Below are 17,447 nucleotides of genomic sequence, written 5' to 3'. Positions count from 1 at the left end.
GTTTTCCCTCCTTTGTACTTCTGTATACATTGGATCTTTATAATTTTTATTACATTAGGACATGACATTCCTGGCCTTGACAGTGCTTTTGTTTGGATATTTATAGCGGCTTCTGGTCATTGTAGAGCAAAGGAGATTGCCCTGCCCTCCGGCCCTTTCTTAAGCAGATTTTGGGCAGAAGCTCCTCTCATGTGGCACTAATTGCAATGATTGGTGGAGGGGGTGTTGTGAGCGCACTCTGGCTGACTCGGGCTTATCTGCTAAGGGCTAAGCCAGGGGAGGAAGGGAGGGAGGAAAAACGGGGAGACGGGAGGAAAGGGGAAGGAAGAAAGAAAAAAAAGAAAAGGAAAAAGGAGGGGGAGGGGGGGGAAGGGGAAGGAGAGGAAAAAAGAAAAAAAAAGTAGCCCCGGTTTGCTTCAGTCTGTTTGGGCTCAGGGCTCCCGGCCATCTGTCCGCGCCCGGGCAGCACGGAGGGAGCCGGCTGGCTGCAGCCCCGCGCAGGGCGGCGCGGAGGGAGCTGCGACCCCCGTCAGGAAAGGAGCGGCGCGGGGCTCCGGCCGGGCGCGGGGACCCGCTCAGCAGGTGGGTACCGCTGCCCCGCGCCGGGATGCGAGAGGGGAGGGACACCCCCCCCCCCCCCCCCCCCGCCAAGGAGAAACCCTCTCCCGCTTTCTGGTGGTGTAGCGCGGCCGAGGAGGGGGGTGCTGCGTGCGGGAGGGGCGGGGGTGAGGGGTCTCCGCTTTGTTTTGAAGCGTACGGGAGCCGAGCGCGCTGCTTTTGCGGGCGGCTGAAGGGCTGAGTTTCTCCCCTCTGCCTGCCCGGGACAGGCTGCGGTGGGCAAAGTCGTTAAAAGATGGAAGCCAACAAGTTGGCGTGGAAGTGATTTGTGCGGGGATGCGGCTGGCCGCTCACCCGCGCTCCGGCCGCTGCTAGGGGCTGCGGCTGGGGTTCCGCTGCCTCCCCCGGGGTGAGTAACCCCGCCCGAACCGGGGCTTAAGCGCGATAATATCATCTGGAGACTGGGGGGGGGTGGGGGGCAGAGATGCGTGTGTCCCCCGCTTAGTAGTTTCCCGTGTGTTTAAGGCGAAATGGGGAAAGGCCAAGGCAAAGCGCAGGGGCAGCGGGAGGAGGGGGGTTGGAAAGACCCGAGACTGAGAAGTTTCTGATGTGCTGCTAACCCTGCATCGCTGACAAAAGTTAGGGAGAGGGGATAACGTCCCGTGTTTGGGGTGTGTTGGCACTGGATGCTGTTTCCTTTTATTTAGCTTTTAAAGTTTCTGGAGAACTTTTGGTTGGTCGGTTGGTTTTAATTGCCAATGTAAAGAGCTGAAGCGTCGCCGCTCTGCGCGGTGTGCGGTGGGGGGAAAGCGGACTCCAGTGCGTGCATCTCTTAAAGAAAGGCTGGGGAATACACGGTAGCTTTGTGACAGCTGCAGTGAGAGAGGATTCTGGACTTTGTGCCTCTCTGTTATTATTTTTTTATCATTATTATTAATAACATTATTGTTTGTAAAGATGCAAGAAGTTGTGTGACTGCGTCAAGAGCTGTGCTTTCGCCTCTTGGATACTTCTGCTAGAATGTCCTGTTACACTGGATAGGGTTATCTTCAGCGTGCAACTTGTATTTGTTTCTTATAACTCTACTAGTACTATTAGGAAAATAAATGCTGAGTTAACGCATACTACCTGACTGTATTTTAGCAGCTCTTGTGTCAGTTATAGACAGCAAAATGCAGTTATGACTAGAAATTGCTCTGTGTGTCTGTCTTGAAATATTTTAAAAATAAATAAATAAATTGCTGGTGAAGTGTGTGTACCATCTAGTCTAGCAGTCAGTATTGTTTGTTTCTTTATATACAGTTTTGGAAGTAGAAAAATAGGAAACATAAATGGAGTTGAGCAGCTGGGAATCCATTTGTCCAACACATATCCATAAAAAAAAATCTTGGTGCAAAGCTCATGAACTATCACCGAGGATTGTTCAAAATGGAATCCAGGAATCGGCCATGCTAAAATCACACAAGAGTTTATAAACATAAATTAAACTGAAAAGCTGGGTCTTGCCTACTCAAAAACCTCATTTATCTCATCTTCTACTCATTGTATTCAAGAAAAGGAAAAACTTGATCGTGTGGGTATTACCTTCTTTATCTATAACTATTTTTTATTTTTATATTCCGTATGATCTGAAATAGCTGGCTTCTTACAACAGACCTTCCACCCTTTCTGCCTCTCATCTGTATCCATGCTGCCAAAACAAGTCCTCAAGGATATAACTGTTTGTTTTACTGGTTCTGCTCCTTATCGCTCTTGGTCTTCAATTTAGGCTGGATTGAGTATTTCTGTAATATTGGAGACAGTTGCCATTGCATCCTTCAAGGACCGTATTTAAAGGCATCCGTAGAACGTGTGCGGTGCGGTAAGCCGTACTGACACGGATAGATTAATTTTATTCTTACATGGTGCAATATATTTTCCTTATTACTTCAGAGCATCTAGCAATACGATAAGCTCTCCATTAGAGGTATTGGTAAGAAATACATTAACGCAAGCACGCAGCCAGTCAGGGAGCGCTTTTACTTGAAAGCCTTCTCATGGCGGATGGCGGACTAACAGCCTTAATGAGCAACCTGTGCTGTGTATCTTCAGCGCTAGATCGGAATTGCTTTTAGGTACTTTGCAAATACAATTTTTCCTCAGGATAACTGAATTTCTGCCAGCTGTCCAGGCTCGCTGTTTCCTTTCCGGCTTTGCAGCCTCTGAATGCTACAGGGATCTGCCGGGCGCGGGGCTGGATGCGCACAAGGGTAGGCGCTTCAGGATGCGGCTCTCCGCAGAAACCGGCCTCAGTATTGTGGAGCATCGAGGTCTGTTACTAATGCAAAGCCAGATGTGGTATTAAAAATATAAGCCAAATCCAAGGACTGCTGTGGTGTTGGATACTCTGGAGCAAACTGGAATAGCCTTCTCCAGCAGATTACTGAAAATGTGGGAAGCGACTTCTCTAATCTGTGAGGACAGCACTCAGTGGTGAAGCAGCTGGCCACAAAGCCATCGCAGAGTCAGAGGCTGTCCTGAAGCGTGCTTATTTGCACCCCTCATCATGCTCTGTGCTGGGGAAGTGGGACAGGACACAGGGGAGCAAGGGATGACCCATCCCTCCAGCTCAGGACGGCTGGGAGGTGGCCGTCAAGCATGTTGGGCAGGGTCAATGGCAAAGGGACACTGCAACAGGGCAAGGGTGTATCACTGTGGCAGAAAGTTGTGGAGAAGCTCACAAAGCTAACAGGGGATGTGGCTGCAGCCACAGGGGTGAACAGTGGAAGGGTGAAAGAGCTGTTTGCAGGAGAGGAGGGTTTTGAAGTGGCAGATGCCTTGGAAAAGCACGCGGTGGTCGTTGAGGTGATTGACTGAGAAGGGCAGAAAGGCTGGAGGTCTGAAGGCACAAGGAGTAAAGGCAGGCTGGTTGCTCCAGGAGAAGTCAGGAGTGCCGGAGTTCTTGAATGCGGCCATGGGGAGATTTTTTGCCTGGATGGGTAACCCAATGTTGGTGCCATGGAAAAAGAGCCGAAAGCTGGGAAGTGACAATCAGCATTCCCACTCTTCCTCCACTCTGCATTAGTAACAGACTCTTTCTGTCTTCCTCACAGACCAAGGAAGGTGTTGGGTAGCTGAACTGCCATGAGGTTAGAAACAGCCATTATGGCAGGAGGGCTGGCTGGGAGGGCGATGCTGAACAGTATGGAGCCTGTTTTGTTGTGTATGTGAAACTGGGGAGGCAAGCTGTTAACACCTTACAGGAAAACCTAAGGATGAGAACTCAGAACTGAAACTGTTTACACTCGCTGTTAGTCTTTCCCAAAGTTTTTTCTTTCAGTTAGTGGGGTCTTCTGACCTTTATAGCAACACCATGACTGGGGACCGTACCACGCACAGAAATACGTTCTCACAGACTTTGGAACACCGTTCTTCTTTAAAAGAAGCCTTGTTGCACTTTTAATAACAGATGCGCTTTGTTGCGTTCGTTTGCTAAGCAACAGATTCACGGCGTTGCCTGCGAAGCACAAAGGCGCGGGAGGCTTTGACACACCAAGTGGAGCTTACGTAAAGTTCATGAGCGGCAGCGAGGGTGAGCGATGAGTTCTCTGGGTTTTGTTCCTCACACTGAAACATTTTAAGGTTGGGTATTTTTCTCTGCTGGCTGCCATCAGCAATAGAAGTATCAACAGGAGAAAAATGGGTCGCTTGGGTTTTAGCATTAAGCAGCAAATCCAGGGCCAATAGGATTTAGCTGGGATGTTAAGGTTTATTCAGTGCATTTAGTTAATGAAGTTGGGGGGGGGGGGGGGAGGAGGGGATAGAAGGAGGAAAAAAAAAAACAAACCAACCAACAACAGTGTCTGGGGTTGGGGGAGGGGACAAAGTAGCCTCCTGCCACCGGGGGCATCCTGCGGTGACTCCTCCGAATTGATAGATGCTCCACAAGACACAAAAGAGCTGAGCGAAGGAGGCTTTAATTAAAAAGTACCAGCTCGATACCAGCTCTTTTTGGATTAAAACCAAGCAGAAAATCTTTGTAATAGACGTCCACCCAGTCTTAAGGGTGTACGTGTGTTTCTATGGAGCATAGACCCTATCTGTTAGGGGGAGGGAAGGAGGAGATGATGCTACATCCGAGCATCTATAAAGTGGTTATAAAGCCATGGAAGTATTCAGCAAGTGCAATTGTATATTAACATTCATCAATGAGGCACAGAAATCAAGTTCAGGTCAACAAACTCCCATTTGAACGGCATGCCAAGCTCTCTAGCAGACAGCCCCATCGTTCCTGACACACAAGGGTGGTCCTTTGCTGCGCTTTCCTGTGTTCTCAAGCTTTTGTGTCCCCTGCCAAAGGCTGTCATCTTGTGTACACACATGTCGTTCAGCATCTTGACTTGCTTTCCGAGCCCTGAAAGCCCTCAGCGCAGACACATAAAAAACAATTCATATAGAAAGTCATTGTTATTTAAAAAATAAAGAGTTATTGTCTTACACGGGTAAAAAAAATAAATAAATAAGCAAACCAAGGAGAATGGATCTTTTTTCCAGGATGGTTAATGTATGCATTCCTATTTATTCTTTTTTTATTTTAAATTCTGTTCCTCTACAGGCCAGGCTCCCTCTTGGATCAGACCTTGTTTTTCCAAATCCTGTAATTGTAATTTAGAGTCTGATCAACTTTCTTATTCCTCCTGCCCCCTCAGAGGTTCCTTCTTGACGTCCTAGCTAGATGCTGTTGGGAATCATTGAGCAGCCATTAAGACTGCCAAGACCGCACAGTGATCTCAACAGGCCTCCTTTCGGAGAGGGATGTGGCCATCAGTGGTAGGATTTGGCTGTAAAAGTACAGAATACATAAGCATCAAACTAAGAAACTGAGTAAAGAGAGTCCACTGTACCTGTTGTTCTCAGCATAACCCAGTTGCTCAGTGGCTTGATAGGTGAGTGTGAGGAGGGCCCCGCAGCATTTCTTAGTAAGATTTATTGCAGTGACACCTGAAAACTCCTGCAAAAGTACACAGAGAAAAACTTCTATGTCTAATTTATGGTTTTGTTTGTTTGGTTAGTTTTTTTAACATCACGAACAGTTTAAGATAAACACTTTGAATTTTTTTTTTTTTTCAAAAAAGCAAGTTAAATGTTTAGGGAAAAAACCTGTTTGCACTTCTCTGCCTCGTTCTGTACTGCTTTCGTCCTCTTGTTCATGTGTGTGCTGTGAAAATTCTTGGTTATATTTGTAAACTAGTTTAGGGAAATAGAAATAATTTCACTAAAATAATAAAAAGAACCCCTCCTCCCAAAAAAAGAAAACAAACCAAACCAATGAAAACAAGCACAAGCCAAAATCATTTGACTGTGGCTCTTAAAGCGAGGCTTTCTGAGTCTTCAGCCAAGTTTTAGAAAATGGGGGTGGCTGTGTCCAAACCACAGTTGCAGGCATGGGGCAAGAGTCTGGGCAGCTGTGTATGGGGCAAGACGAGCGCCACAAAAAGTCTCCCATCCTGGTTTATGTACAAACAGGTATACATCTGTCGGGGAGCAAATACAGACGAGACATTAGTGCTAATCTGAGGATTTCATGAGGTGAAATCTGAACGGTCTGGTTGTCCCAGTGACAACAAGGGAAGCAGAATACCCTGCCAGATGCAGAGCTCTCTGCAGAAAAAGAAAGCAGAGAGGTATGTCTCCCCTCAAAAAAAGGAAAACTTTTGGATGAAGCTACGTGGCAATGAAGTTCTTGGTGCAGTGTCCACACCATCTAGTTCTGTATTTGTGATGGTCTATTACCTTTGCTCCCCGTTGGTTTGTGTTTTCTCATCGTCGGGCAGTAGAGCGTCTATGTGGTACTCGAGCCTGATTTAGATGAACAGAAAGACAAGAGTCTGAGCTTTGAAGACTATAAAATGACTTTTCCGTGATTCCATTCAATTAACAAAACTCTGTGCGTACCTCAAGGACCTCATTAGCATGACTGTGGCTGTGTGCCAGCATCTAGCCAGAAGAGCTAATGGAAATTTTGCCGGCTGTTTTGTAACATTAAACATTCTATAGAACAACAGCAGAGATTTTAAATGAAAAGGCTGTAAAAACATTGGGGGCAGACACAACGTTTGTAAATGCTGTAAATCCACTCAATAATTACTGTGCAGTACTGGATTAAATACTGAAAGTCCCTGAGACGCCTGGATCTAGTAGAGATTTGCTTACATATTATCAAAGCGATTAAAAAGACTGTTTGCCTTTTTTATTAACGTATGTTATACCCACGAGAGCAAATGAAAACCAAATGTTTGGCTCCTGCAAACGGTAAAATATGAGAGATCTACCACTGTTATGACACGCGAGGTCAGAGTTTTAATTCGCAGCGATGAGAATCGGGTTTGGAATCCTGACTTCCTTTTAACTCAGGAACGTTTAAGTTGCTGGGTTTCGTTCGCATGGTAGGGAACATAGGAAGTTACACTGCTGGATTTCTCCAGGAAGAGCAAGGGCTTTGGGCAGACACTGAGAGGGACAGACAGACGCTTCGTTTCCTGCTCCCTCCTTTCCCCACCAGCCCTCGCACTGTACAAATACAGATGCCTGGCAGGTAACAGAAAGACTGGCACTGTTAATTAAGTACTGTTAGCATCCCACAATGCTTACTGTGGGCTAGGGTCTGTAAAGGAGGCTGAATAAAAACCTGTAAGAGCTCTTAAACCTTGCTTGTAACAAAATCTCACCATCACTTCAGTGTTTGCAGTGTCAAAAAAAGTTAGAAATTCTGACCCAGTATTTTAAAATACTCTAGAAATTTTGGAGGCTTTTGTTGTTTGTGTGGGGATGATACATCTCTGACTAAAGCCTCCAACATGAGCTACAGTGCTGGAGCCTCCTGAAGATATGTTTTCCCATGATTGTCTAGGGCAGCCCTCCAAACATCCCCCACTGCAGACAGAAGGACATCTGCACTTGGGGATGTCTGTCGTAACTGTCACAGGTGGGGTGTGACTCTTTCCCACACTTCTAACAAGAATTGCTCTTGGCCTCCTGTTTGCAGGAGCTGTAATTGCCTATGTATCTCCGGAAGCTTCAGAACCAATTAATTTGCTGGCATACCCTATCATAACCTAGGATGTGATGTCATATGCTTTAACCTCTCACTGGTAGCTAATTACTGTTTGAGAAATTTCACCCATGTCCAAAAAAGGATGCTTTAAGAAGATGCTTATCTTCAGCTGCAGCATGGTGGCTTCAGGAATTCCTGGAACTGGCCGCAGAGCAGAGTGCATTAGCTTAAACACTAGAGATGCAAATAATTTCCTTTTGCAGTTATTGAGATTGTCATGGCTGAAGGTAACAGTAGCTCAACTGTTTTGTTTTGTGTTGCCCCCATGTAGAATCACATCCATGAGCATTTGGTGAGTGATAGATGGGTGGTACTTCATAGCCGGAGGGTGATACCATCTCCTTGCAGTTGCATGAACGTGCTTTAGTCACAGAATCACTAGGCTGGAAAACACCTTTGCGACCATCAGGTGTGGTTGGATGCTGCTTTTTAATTTCTCAGAAACATCCTTTCTGCTCTCTTGGTTTTCCATTTCAATGAGAAGATAATAAAAGGCAGAATTGCAGCCATTTAGGCAACCTATCTTGATATTCCATGTTTTCCCCATACCTTTGTCAGAAGAAAACTAGTATCCTTAACTAACTTTTGGATTTGCTAAAATCTGTTAGAGGGCTTTGCTTGGTTACCTTTTTGTTATATAAATAAACCTGCCACACATGTACAGATTATAATGTGTGTGTGTATATATATGTGTGTGTATATATATACAGGTTTGTTGGTAGCCACTTCTTGACCGCAGACTTTCTGGTAGGAGATAGGTGACAATTTGGACCCTGAGCTTCACCCTGTCATGCCTGGGTTTCATTTCAGGATAATCTGCTCGCTAGGACCTATTCACTTCTAATCCTGCTCATTGTCTGAAAGGAAATCTCACAGCACCGTGACCTTTTCTGGCCAGTTGTATCTCCTGTTAAGAAACAACCCTGATCTTACTGTGGGTGGGTGGGTGAGCGAAGTCACTCTGGAGTTGGCAATAAAATACAAGCAGGGCTTTACACAAAAAAGCATACAGAAACCGTCCTTTTACTGTGCTTTTATTACATTGGACTGTGAACAGATGGATGGGCTTTTAGTTGTCTCGGGAGTAAAAGAGCCCACCAATATATATCTAAACCTTTCTAAAGCAGCCTGCATCCCCTTAGGAGCAATGCATTAAGGTGCCTATGAAAATGGAGTTTTCTTTTACCTTATGACCTTACTGCTTTCCCATGGCTAGATAGGAAAGACCTAATCTTCAGTGAATATTATTATTAGTCAATAAAGTTAAAAGCAGCAGATCATAGATATATATATAATATTGGGACATAAATAATAACGAAAGTAGCGAGAACTAGGGTTGCCTACGGCTACTAATAAAATGTCACCTTCATTTTAGCTCTGTATGCCTCTGAGATAATGTTTAAAAATACATCAAAATCTGATGCTCTCAATGAGAATATGGCTGAGTTGACAGATAAAGGAATGTATTTCCAAATAATATCCCTAAAATACACTGGACAGGCGTAACAGATTGCAGACGCACCTAAAATGTGTTTCATTTATAGTTTCTATGCCGCTAATGCCACCAGATTTTTCAGATACATACATTTTTATATTGGGGGATTATCTTATGTGGAGCTTAGTAGATTTTACAAAATCCTTTCTTGGCTGTGGTGATTTCAAAGATATTAATTCTTACTTGAAACACTTAACTGGGAACTTCACTTGACTACAACTTTAAACCATAGCTGGAAACTTTCTAAAGAAAACTATCATGTTTATACTACATTCCATTTCTTTCAAGCTTTTGTTTATAGAATCTGGGTGAACTGAGTAAAATTTGTGCATATATTTGTCCGATATGAAAAGTAAATTAATTTGTGCTCTAAGCTCTGCTTTCTGAGAAACAAGTCTGTTGCAGTAACATCTCAGTTGAAGCCTTTCTGGATTGCTGCTTTCATTTTCTTGATAGTAATTGCATTATTATTTTTATTTGAGGGAGGGGGACATCCACAGAATAAAACTGCTTTGGACCCTCAAGTATGTCTAAAGCTGAGGGCAAAGTTCTCTTCAAAAATCACATCCTCGCAGATTCAAGACTAGTGATGACTTTGGTTCAGCATGTCTTCTGCTGCAAACCTTATTTCAAGAGATTATTAAGCAAAATTTAAAAACTATGCAGACATCTCTTGCAGAAAGCTGATGATCTGTCTAATGATCTTCAACACTCTGGGGAAAACCAGAGAAAATGGTGTGTACTTGCATGCTTTTCATTGAGAACCATTTATTAGGGTAGACATCAAATGGGTAGGGTACAGTAATAAATAAAAATGGATTTATAGCTCATATTGTGAGACTAGCTTTCGTGTTGTCAGCTTTGAATAACTGCTGCTTGCAACAGTCTCTCTTGCCTTCACACTTCTCATTCACGATAAGGACTTATTGAACTGCATTTGTTGAAATAAATACATTTTAAATTTATGATGTGTAATCAGCAGAGTATGCAGTTCATCTATATTAATTTTAACATAATAATGTTGTTCAATTAATATTTAGTCAAAGTTAGTAGCTTCATGTAAGCATTGGGCACCAAATTTATGTACATATCCAGTTTATATATACACATAGTGACTTTGTGGCAAAAATGGTATTAGAAGGAATTCTGAGCCATAAATATCTTCTCTGGCAATCTAAAGTGTCATTGTTCTTCATTCTTAACCAATGACGATCTTAGATTTCTAACTGTAGCTGTATTTTAACAGTTTACCTGGTTAGTTTTTGCAAATTGAAACGTCAACTTCTGCGTATTCCATTCATTCTCTGCCTTGATTCTTTGGAACAGACTGTGAAGGTTGTCCTGAATTTTAATGTGTGTGCAGAAAGCAAATGTGAAGAACGGCTGAGCCGGTGGCAACCTTGGTCATTTGTAGTAGCCAAGGAAGGCATTGAGAAGGAGATGATTTCCACAGAGCCCCTGACAGAATTTCTCCTCCCATTATTCTGTTGGATCATTAGGATGAGAGCATGTTTCTGCCTACCCCCAAGGGCTCCTAGGATCCTCTGTGCTGCTACATCCCAGGAACATCCATTTTCGTTATGACAGAGATGTTACCAGCCACTTCTGTTGACTTGGGCTGCAAGATGGCATTTCATTGTGAAAGTGATGTGTGATACTGCTCCAGTTTGTATCTGAATATGATACAAGCTTTTTCCAAGAAGTGAAAGGATGAAGAATCAAGTTATGTCAGGGTAGGTTTAGATTGGATATTAGGAAAAATTTCTTTACTGAAGGGGTTGTCGAGCATTGGAACAGGCTGCCCAGGGAAGTGGTTGAGTCACCATCTCTGGAGGTATTTAAGGTTTGTAGACACACCGCTTCAGGACATGGTTTAATGATGGATTTGGCAGGGTTAGGTTCTCCATTAGACTCAATGATTTAAAGGAAATTATTTTTTCCTCCCCTACCTAAATGTTTATGTGATTCTAAGATCCATGGAAGCTGTCATCTTTTTCAATCCACTTCTCCTGGGTTTCCCTCCCCTCTTTAGAAGGTCCTCTGAATTTTAAGCCTGGATGGCACCTTCTGTGGGGGTAAAAGAAGGAAGAAATGGGTTTGCAAAGATGCCTTATTTCAGCCATGGCACCAGTGGAAGGGAAGAGTGAGTATGATATGTCCATGAGATGAGACAGGGAAAATTAAAGTCTTTGCAATATGTTTTGGTAGAAGATGCTTACCTCGATATGTGGATTTGTTTCCACATCCTAAGAGGAAGTATTATTTTTAACAATGTGGGAAAGGTACACCATAATGCCTATTGTATTGTGTCCACCACAGCTTTGCTTCAGTAGGAATGTGGATTTTCCAAATCTTGTGCGTTTTCTCATTTCAACAACTTGGAAATTCAAAAGTGAATTTTCCCTAAAAAAAAAAAAAAGAAAAAACAACACATATTCTAACCAGGCTTTTTATTTTTTCCCCCATTCAAAAATGTCTCAGCCCCAGTATTTCTGATGTCAGCTGAAAGGGGAATAAATGCCACAAGAAGGTGCTGCGGTGGCACATGAGCAGACGGCCTTGGATGGCATCCAGCACGTCTGAAACCTCTGTGTGAAGTTGTGCATGTCAGCATGTCTGCTTAGCAAGAGGCTCTTAATGAGATGGAACAAGTAAGCTTTGGTTGGTTGTTGACCCATCCTCCCTAGTAAACACTAGCGCATTATCTGGTGTACTGTAGACAGAAGTGTGTGATGTAAAAATAGCTAAATAAAAACTCAAAACCAACAAACCAAATAGAAGAATTCTGTTAGGGTGGTGAGGGTCAATCTGCAGCTCTAGTTACACATTTAACTACTGCAATGTTTCTCTTCTGAGATGATTATGGTTCTGCGTCTTGGGTGTGTTTGTAGAAAAATACCATTGTACAAATGTTTGTGAGCGAGTGGACTGCAACTGGTTACCTTTCTTGAACATTTCTGCAGCAGAAAAAATGGCTCAAATGGCCATGTTTACAGGGCAAAAGTGTGTATTCTTGTTCCACTGCTCATGGGAGCTTTCATGGCAAAAAACAAAAAAAAATCTTCTGGAGAGGTGTGCAGCAAGGCAAGTAAGTGTTAAAAATTCTGGAATTCTTGCTTGCCTCTCCCTAAAGCCATTCTAACTCAGTTGGATTATCAGACACACGTTCAACAGTATTACATATGTGCCATGCTGTTGTTTCAAGAATTTGGTGAGCAGTTTCATCTAATTATGTGTGTGTGGTATGCCTGACGCAAGGGGGGAGCATTGCCCAAAACTGCCTAACAAGGCTTCCCCTCACCCTTGGCTCAGCCTGTAGCTAGTGGAGAGAGGAGCAGCACCTTAAAACAGAGGAGCTCTGAATTGCCCGTCCCAGAAGCCAGCCACTCCCCCTCGACTATTGGGAAGCCTTGCTAGGCTGCAGGTAACCCCTGAATGTAAGCACACCTGGATACGTCCGTGTTTGGCTGTCCACCATGCGGAGTAAGTGCGCTGACAAAGTCCTCCTGCGGATCCTTTGGAACCGCCATTATTAAGTGGGTTACTTGCAATAACAAGAGTGATGTGGCCACAGCAACACAAAACCTGTGAAGAGCCTGAGCTTTTACTGGTGCCCAAATGTGGGTTTGCAGGCTGTGGTTACGGCTATGCTGCCCAAGGAGATAATCACTCTCAAGTTAGCTCAGTCCACACCACTGCGCAGCAGCACTGCAGAAGCCTTCTAGATCTCTTATTAATCTTAAAGCCAGCATCTTGTCATCTTTTTCAGGCTGCTGCTGCTCTGCTGAATGTATTTGCAAAGTCAAACTTCCCTTTTTTTAATTTTTGAGGTAAATCTCTTCTTATTCATGCCAATCTATTTTGCTGTGAGCTTATGCTGACATTATTTGAAAATTTGCAAGTGGGATTAATTGAGAGCAAGTCTTCTCATGCTGTCTGAGACATAGCCTGGGCATTCATGGTATGTCCATCTTTAGCCATTATGATGGGTTATTTGCTATGTTGATGCCATTTTTCCTGTCTGTGGTTAGTATTAATAACCTGCCTCCCCTAAAGAAGTAAGGGGAAATAAAAATGCTTTTGGACAGCCTGTCTTCTAACTTTAAAGCTATACATACTCAATTTCGATGTGTCTGTGAAGTCATCTCTGCTATTGGGTATCCAGACAGCAGAACAAACCCCGGTCCATCCTGTTGGCGGGTGGCCATAGGGTTGGGCAATTTCCAGCCAGGCACAGTAGTGGGAACTACCACCTGTGCGATGGCTCCACCTTGATTAAATGCAGTCCCATGCATACTGTTGTGGGGTGTGAAGCTTTTGCAGATGTTTGGCCTACATTCTTCTGTTCAGGTAGGATGGTTTTTTCCTTTAGCTAAAGGAAATGGCTTCTCATCTTATCCTGTAACAGGACTCTGAATAATTCTCTTCATCTACATTGTTACCTGCAAGTTATTTATAGACTGTGATCATATTCTCCTCAATCCTCTTTTCTGGATTATATAACTTTAGCTTTCTTAGCCTATCTTCACATTCAGTATCTTATCGTCCAGTTCCTAGATCATTTAAGTGAGCCTTCTTTGTATATGCCTAGTGATTTTATATCTTTTTTTTTTGCTGTGGGCTTTTTGGTTGTTTGGGTTATTTTTGCAATCATTTGAGATAAAAGCTGTATGTGATGTTCCATTTGTGGGCACATCATGGCTTTGTACTGGTAGATTATTACCTCCTTGGATTTATAGGAGATACACGCACATTGAAGACCAGCGGTTGCTGCTTCTGCAAACAGATCAAACCTGCTAAATAATCTTCATTCTCCAGTCAAATGTTGACCCTACCTTCAGATGCAATGGTGCTCGATGCTTTTAGGTGACTACAGGTTTTGTCAGTAGCTTTGTCAACCTAAAGCAGGAATAGCCTTATTGAGAGTAAATATTGACTTTATTTCTGGGTCAGTATGTTTCAAATGTTTGTGGATTGCTATCTTCTTTGGCTTTGTAGACAAAGACAAATCAAATGGGAAGATGTGAAGTATTTCCTCCAAAGGACATGAACTTAATGCTTATGGACTTTAAAAATATTAAGAAATCATTCATCTTTACTTCATATGTATTTGGGTTTTGGTTGATTTTTCATGTGTATTTGTCATCTCTGCTTTCAAGAGAGCAACAGAGAGAAACCACTGAGTGTAAAACCAGCTGCTAAAACATGCCAGAAGTCTCACAAATCCAACTTCATCTTCTGTATTTGAGAGGTCTCTCAATTTTTATGTTGTTTTTGTTCTCTGCTATATTCCCTAACCCCCAGTACATCAAACCTCTGAGCTGTGTCTGATTTATTGATCTTGATTTCAAGATGCTTTCACTTTCGGTGTGATCAAACAATGAATTACATTTATAAATTAAATTACATAGAAATATCATGGGGTTCTATTAATGACATCTGTAGTAACTTTTATAATACTAATTTTAAAATCTTTATTTTAACTTTCTGTAATTTTCTTGTAATGTACATTTTCCAAGTCAGTAGTCTCTTTCTGCTAAATTTATCCTACGTGTCGAATTCTTTCTCTACTGCTGTTTCTCCTCCCTTGAGTAACATTTAGCACCTTTTGCTTCCTTCCAGAGTTGCTTATCTGTGTGAAATAGCTCACACTACTGGCTCCTTGTATTGCTCTTGCCAGTATAAACACTAGAATTTCAGAATCGGTAAGAAAGCAGTTTGTTCCTCAGTTATCAAATTCTTCTACTCATCCAGATGTAAGCACTTAAAGGCTTTGTGCTGATTGTGTCACCGCTTGTGCTTTCTTATTCTTCCCACCCAGACTTATCCTTGGCATCTCTGGCCACATTTCTTATTTGCTTCCATATTAGACTACGTCAGAGATTAATTTTTTTCATTATCTTCAGTTGGAGAAAAAAATTAAGTTTTGCTGTAATGTTGTACAGAATACTGATGCATGGTTCTGGATGATGCTTTATTATAATTTAGGTGAAAGTTGAATGAGGCAAGCTGCCTTAAAATGTACCTGTCTCCTCCTGTGATGGAATTCCTTGACAGTCATTGGCAAATCCATTCTGACTGCTAAATTATACCAGTTTTTTTTAAAAAATAAAAGTTTTAAATGCATTAAGTGCTTTAAGATTAGTGCCAAAATGAATGTCATTAAGTAGCCTAATGAGCCAAGTGCGTTCCCTTTTCAAGTTAGCAGTCATTGACATCTGGGAGAGAAGCGTTTGTCCTGAAAAGTTGAAACACAGTACTGCTGTCCCAAGGGGAACCCAAGGAAAAGGGATTTGCTGCAAAAATTGAACGGAATTAGAAAATAAAAGGATTTAGGGAGAAAATTTAAGCCATTTGAAGGCATCTTTGTAGCCCCGGAGCTGGAATCTTGTCTCATACCTCATTGCCACTGAATCTGCAGAGACGTGGCTTTCATTACCATCCCCTCAGTAAATGACTAGTTCCTTCCTAATGTCTGTCTCGGGCTATTAGACCTGGAGTTCATCTTGCCATACTGTGCTGGGAGCAGAGGAGTTGGGGATGGTAATTCCTGGTTTGCGTCCTCCATCCTCGGGGCAGGTCTCTTGGATGCCTTTGGCATTTCCGTTGACTGAAGGGTGATGAGGGGCAGTTGCGGGGGTGTCCTGTGATATTGGAGGGGTTCTTATTTATTTATTTATTTTACTTGGCATCATTTAAGGTTAAAATCATAGAATCATAGAATTGTAGGGGTTGGAAGGGACCTCAAGAGATCATTGGGTCCAACCCCCCTGCCAAAGCAGCTCCCTAGGACATATCACTCAGATAGGCGTCCAGACAGGTCTTTAATATCTCCAGAGATGGAGACTCCACCACCTCCCTGGGCAGCCTGTGCCAGGGCTCTGTCACCCTCACTGTGAAAAAGTTCTTCTGCATGTTGGTGTGGAACTTCCTATGTTCCAACTTGCAGCCATTGCCCCTTGTCCTGTCCCCACAGACCACTGAAAAGGGGCTGGCTGATTCCCCCTGCATCCCCTGCTTCAGATAATTATAAACTTTAATTAGGTCCCCCCTTAGTCTTCTCTTCTCAAGGCTGAACAGTCCCAATTTACTCAGCCTTTCCTCATAGGGGAGATGCTCCAGGCCCTTAATTAGTAACCTGTTCAGGGTGTTTGCATGGTAGTGCGTAAATAGCAAAGGAAAAGCAAGCAGTGGAAGGCAGATACGGCCAGATAACAGGTTCTTGAGATTGAAAGGAACCAGTTGGTTCCCACCAGCACAGCTGAAGGTTTCTGTATTGTTTTGTTTCCGAAACAACTGATGCTGCCATGTTATACCGGTCGGCTACAAAAGCCTGGGAATGCCCTCGCGGCCCTGCGGAGCTGTCTGGCATCTGGCGCTGAGAAGGGCAGCACGGGTGGGCTCCGCACCCCCCACGGTATTTATAGGCCTTACAGCACTGTTGGTAGGCAGGGCAGAGGCAGGGAGCGTGCTGTCACGCTGCTTTTGGTCACGTCGTCAGGGAGAGGGAATGGATGTGTGTTTGCATGTTTTTATGGGTGGGTATGCTGGGTTTGGGGCTTTTTTTGAGGGGTTGGGGTTTTGCAGGGCTTTTTTTAAGTTTTTGTTTGGTTAGTTTAGTTTGGGTTTTTTTTAATCCAAACCATCCATGTTGATTAGTCTGAGTGCAGACAGTTGGCCTGCACAAACTAGTTGCTGTCTGTCTACCTTCTGGGGTGAGCAGAAATGGCAGTTATGGAGCTTCATCTCGCAGACACTGGAAGTGCAGCTGCAGCAGCTCCTGAGCTAGCAGTCGTGTCCATGGGCTTGGGGTAGTAGGGGACGGGAAGATCTCTTCACAAATGAACCAGGTTTTCAAGGTCTCAGCAATAACTTGTACTAAGTTTGCTGCATTCTAATGAGCTGTCCTTGCAAGGTTAAATAGGAAAATTAGCTCCTATTCATACAATTTCCTGGTGTCTGGGAGTGGGAAAAGCCACATATGAGGTGGTCCTGAAACACAAGTGATCTCTGAGTCTAATGCTCCCTTTGCTGCTCCCTCAACTGAGGCCATGCCTGTGTTCGCAGCCTGTAGCACATGTCCTGGGCTGAGCAGGGACCAGCTGCATTTGGCACACAAAGTCACCAAATGTTGTTGGCTGTGGGCTGAGGGTCAGATGTGTGGGACCCCATGGCATTGCATTAATCCACTTTAAGAGAGAACCAGAGGTGGCAAAGGATGGTTTTGTGGAAAGTTAGGACATCAGAAGTTGATGCCACAGTACCACTACAAGCTTACAGATATTGTCCCCTAACAGTTTT

General features: G+C 43.6%; 1 protein-coding gene across 1 annotated transcript in view; it reads left to right on the top strand.

Moving 5' to 3' along the window:
• Window positions 1–436: 436 nt before the first annotated feature.
• LOC311205889 (poly(rC)-binding protein 3-like) overlaps window positions 437–17,447 on the top strand; it is a gene marked incomplete at its 3' end in the record, with an annotated part of 138,321 nt that continues 121,310 nt past the window's right edge. The window contains exon 1 of the mRNA XM_084280415.1: window positions 437–582. The remainder of the gene's footprint in view (window positions 583–17,447) is intronic.

This window comes from Gallinula chloropus (genome assembly GCF_964237585.1).
Source record: "Gallinula chloropus genome assembly, chromosome: 2".
In the NCBI taxonomy this organism is placed as follows: Eukaryota; Metazoa; Chordata; class Aves; order Gruiformes; family Rallidae; genus Gallinula; species Gallinula chloropus.
The sequence above is the reverse complement of the archived record's forward strand: the minus strand, read 5'-3'. Positions and strand labels throughout refer to the sequence as shown.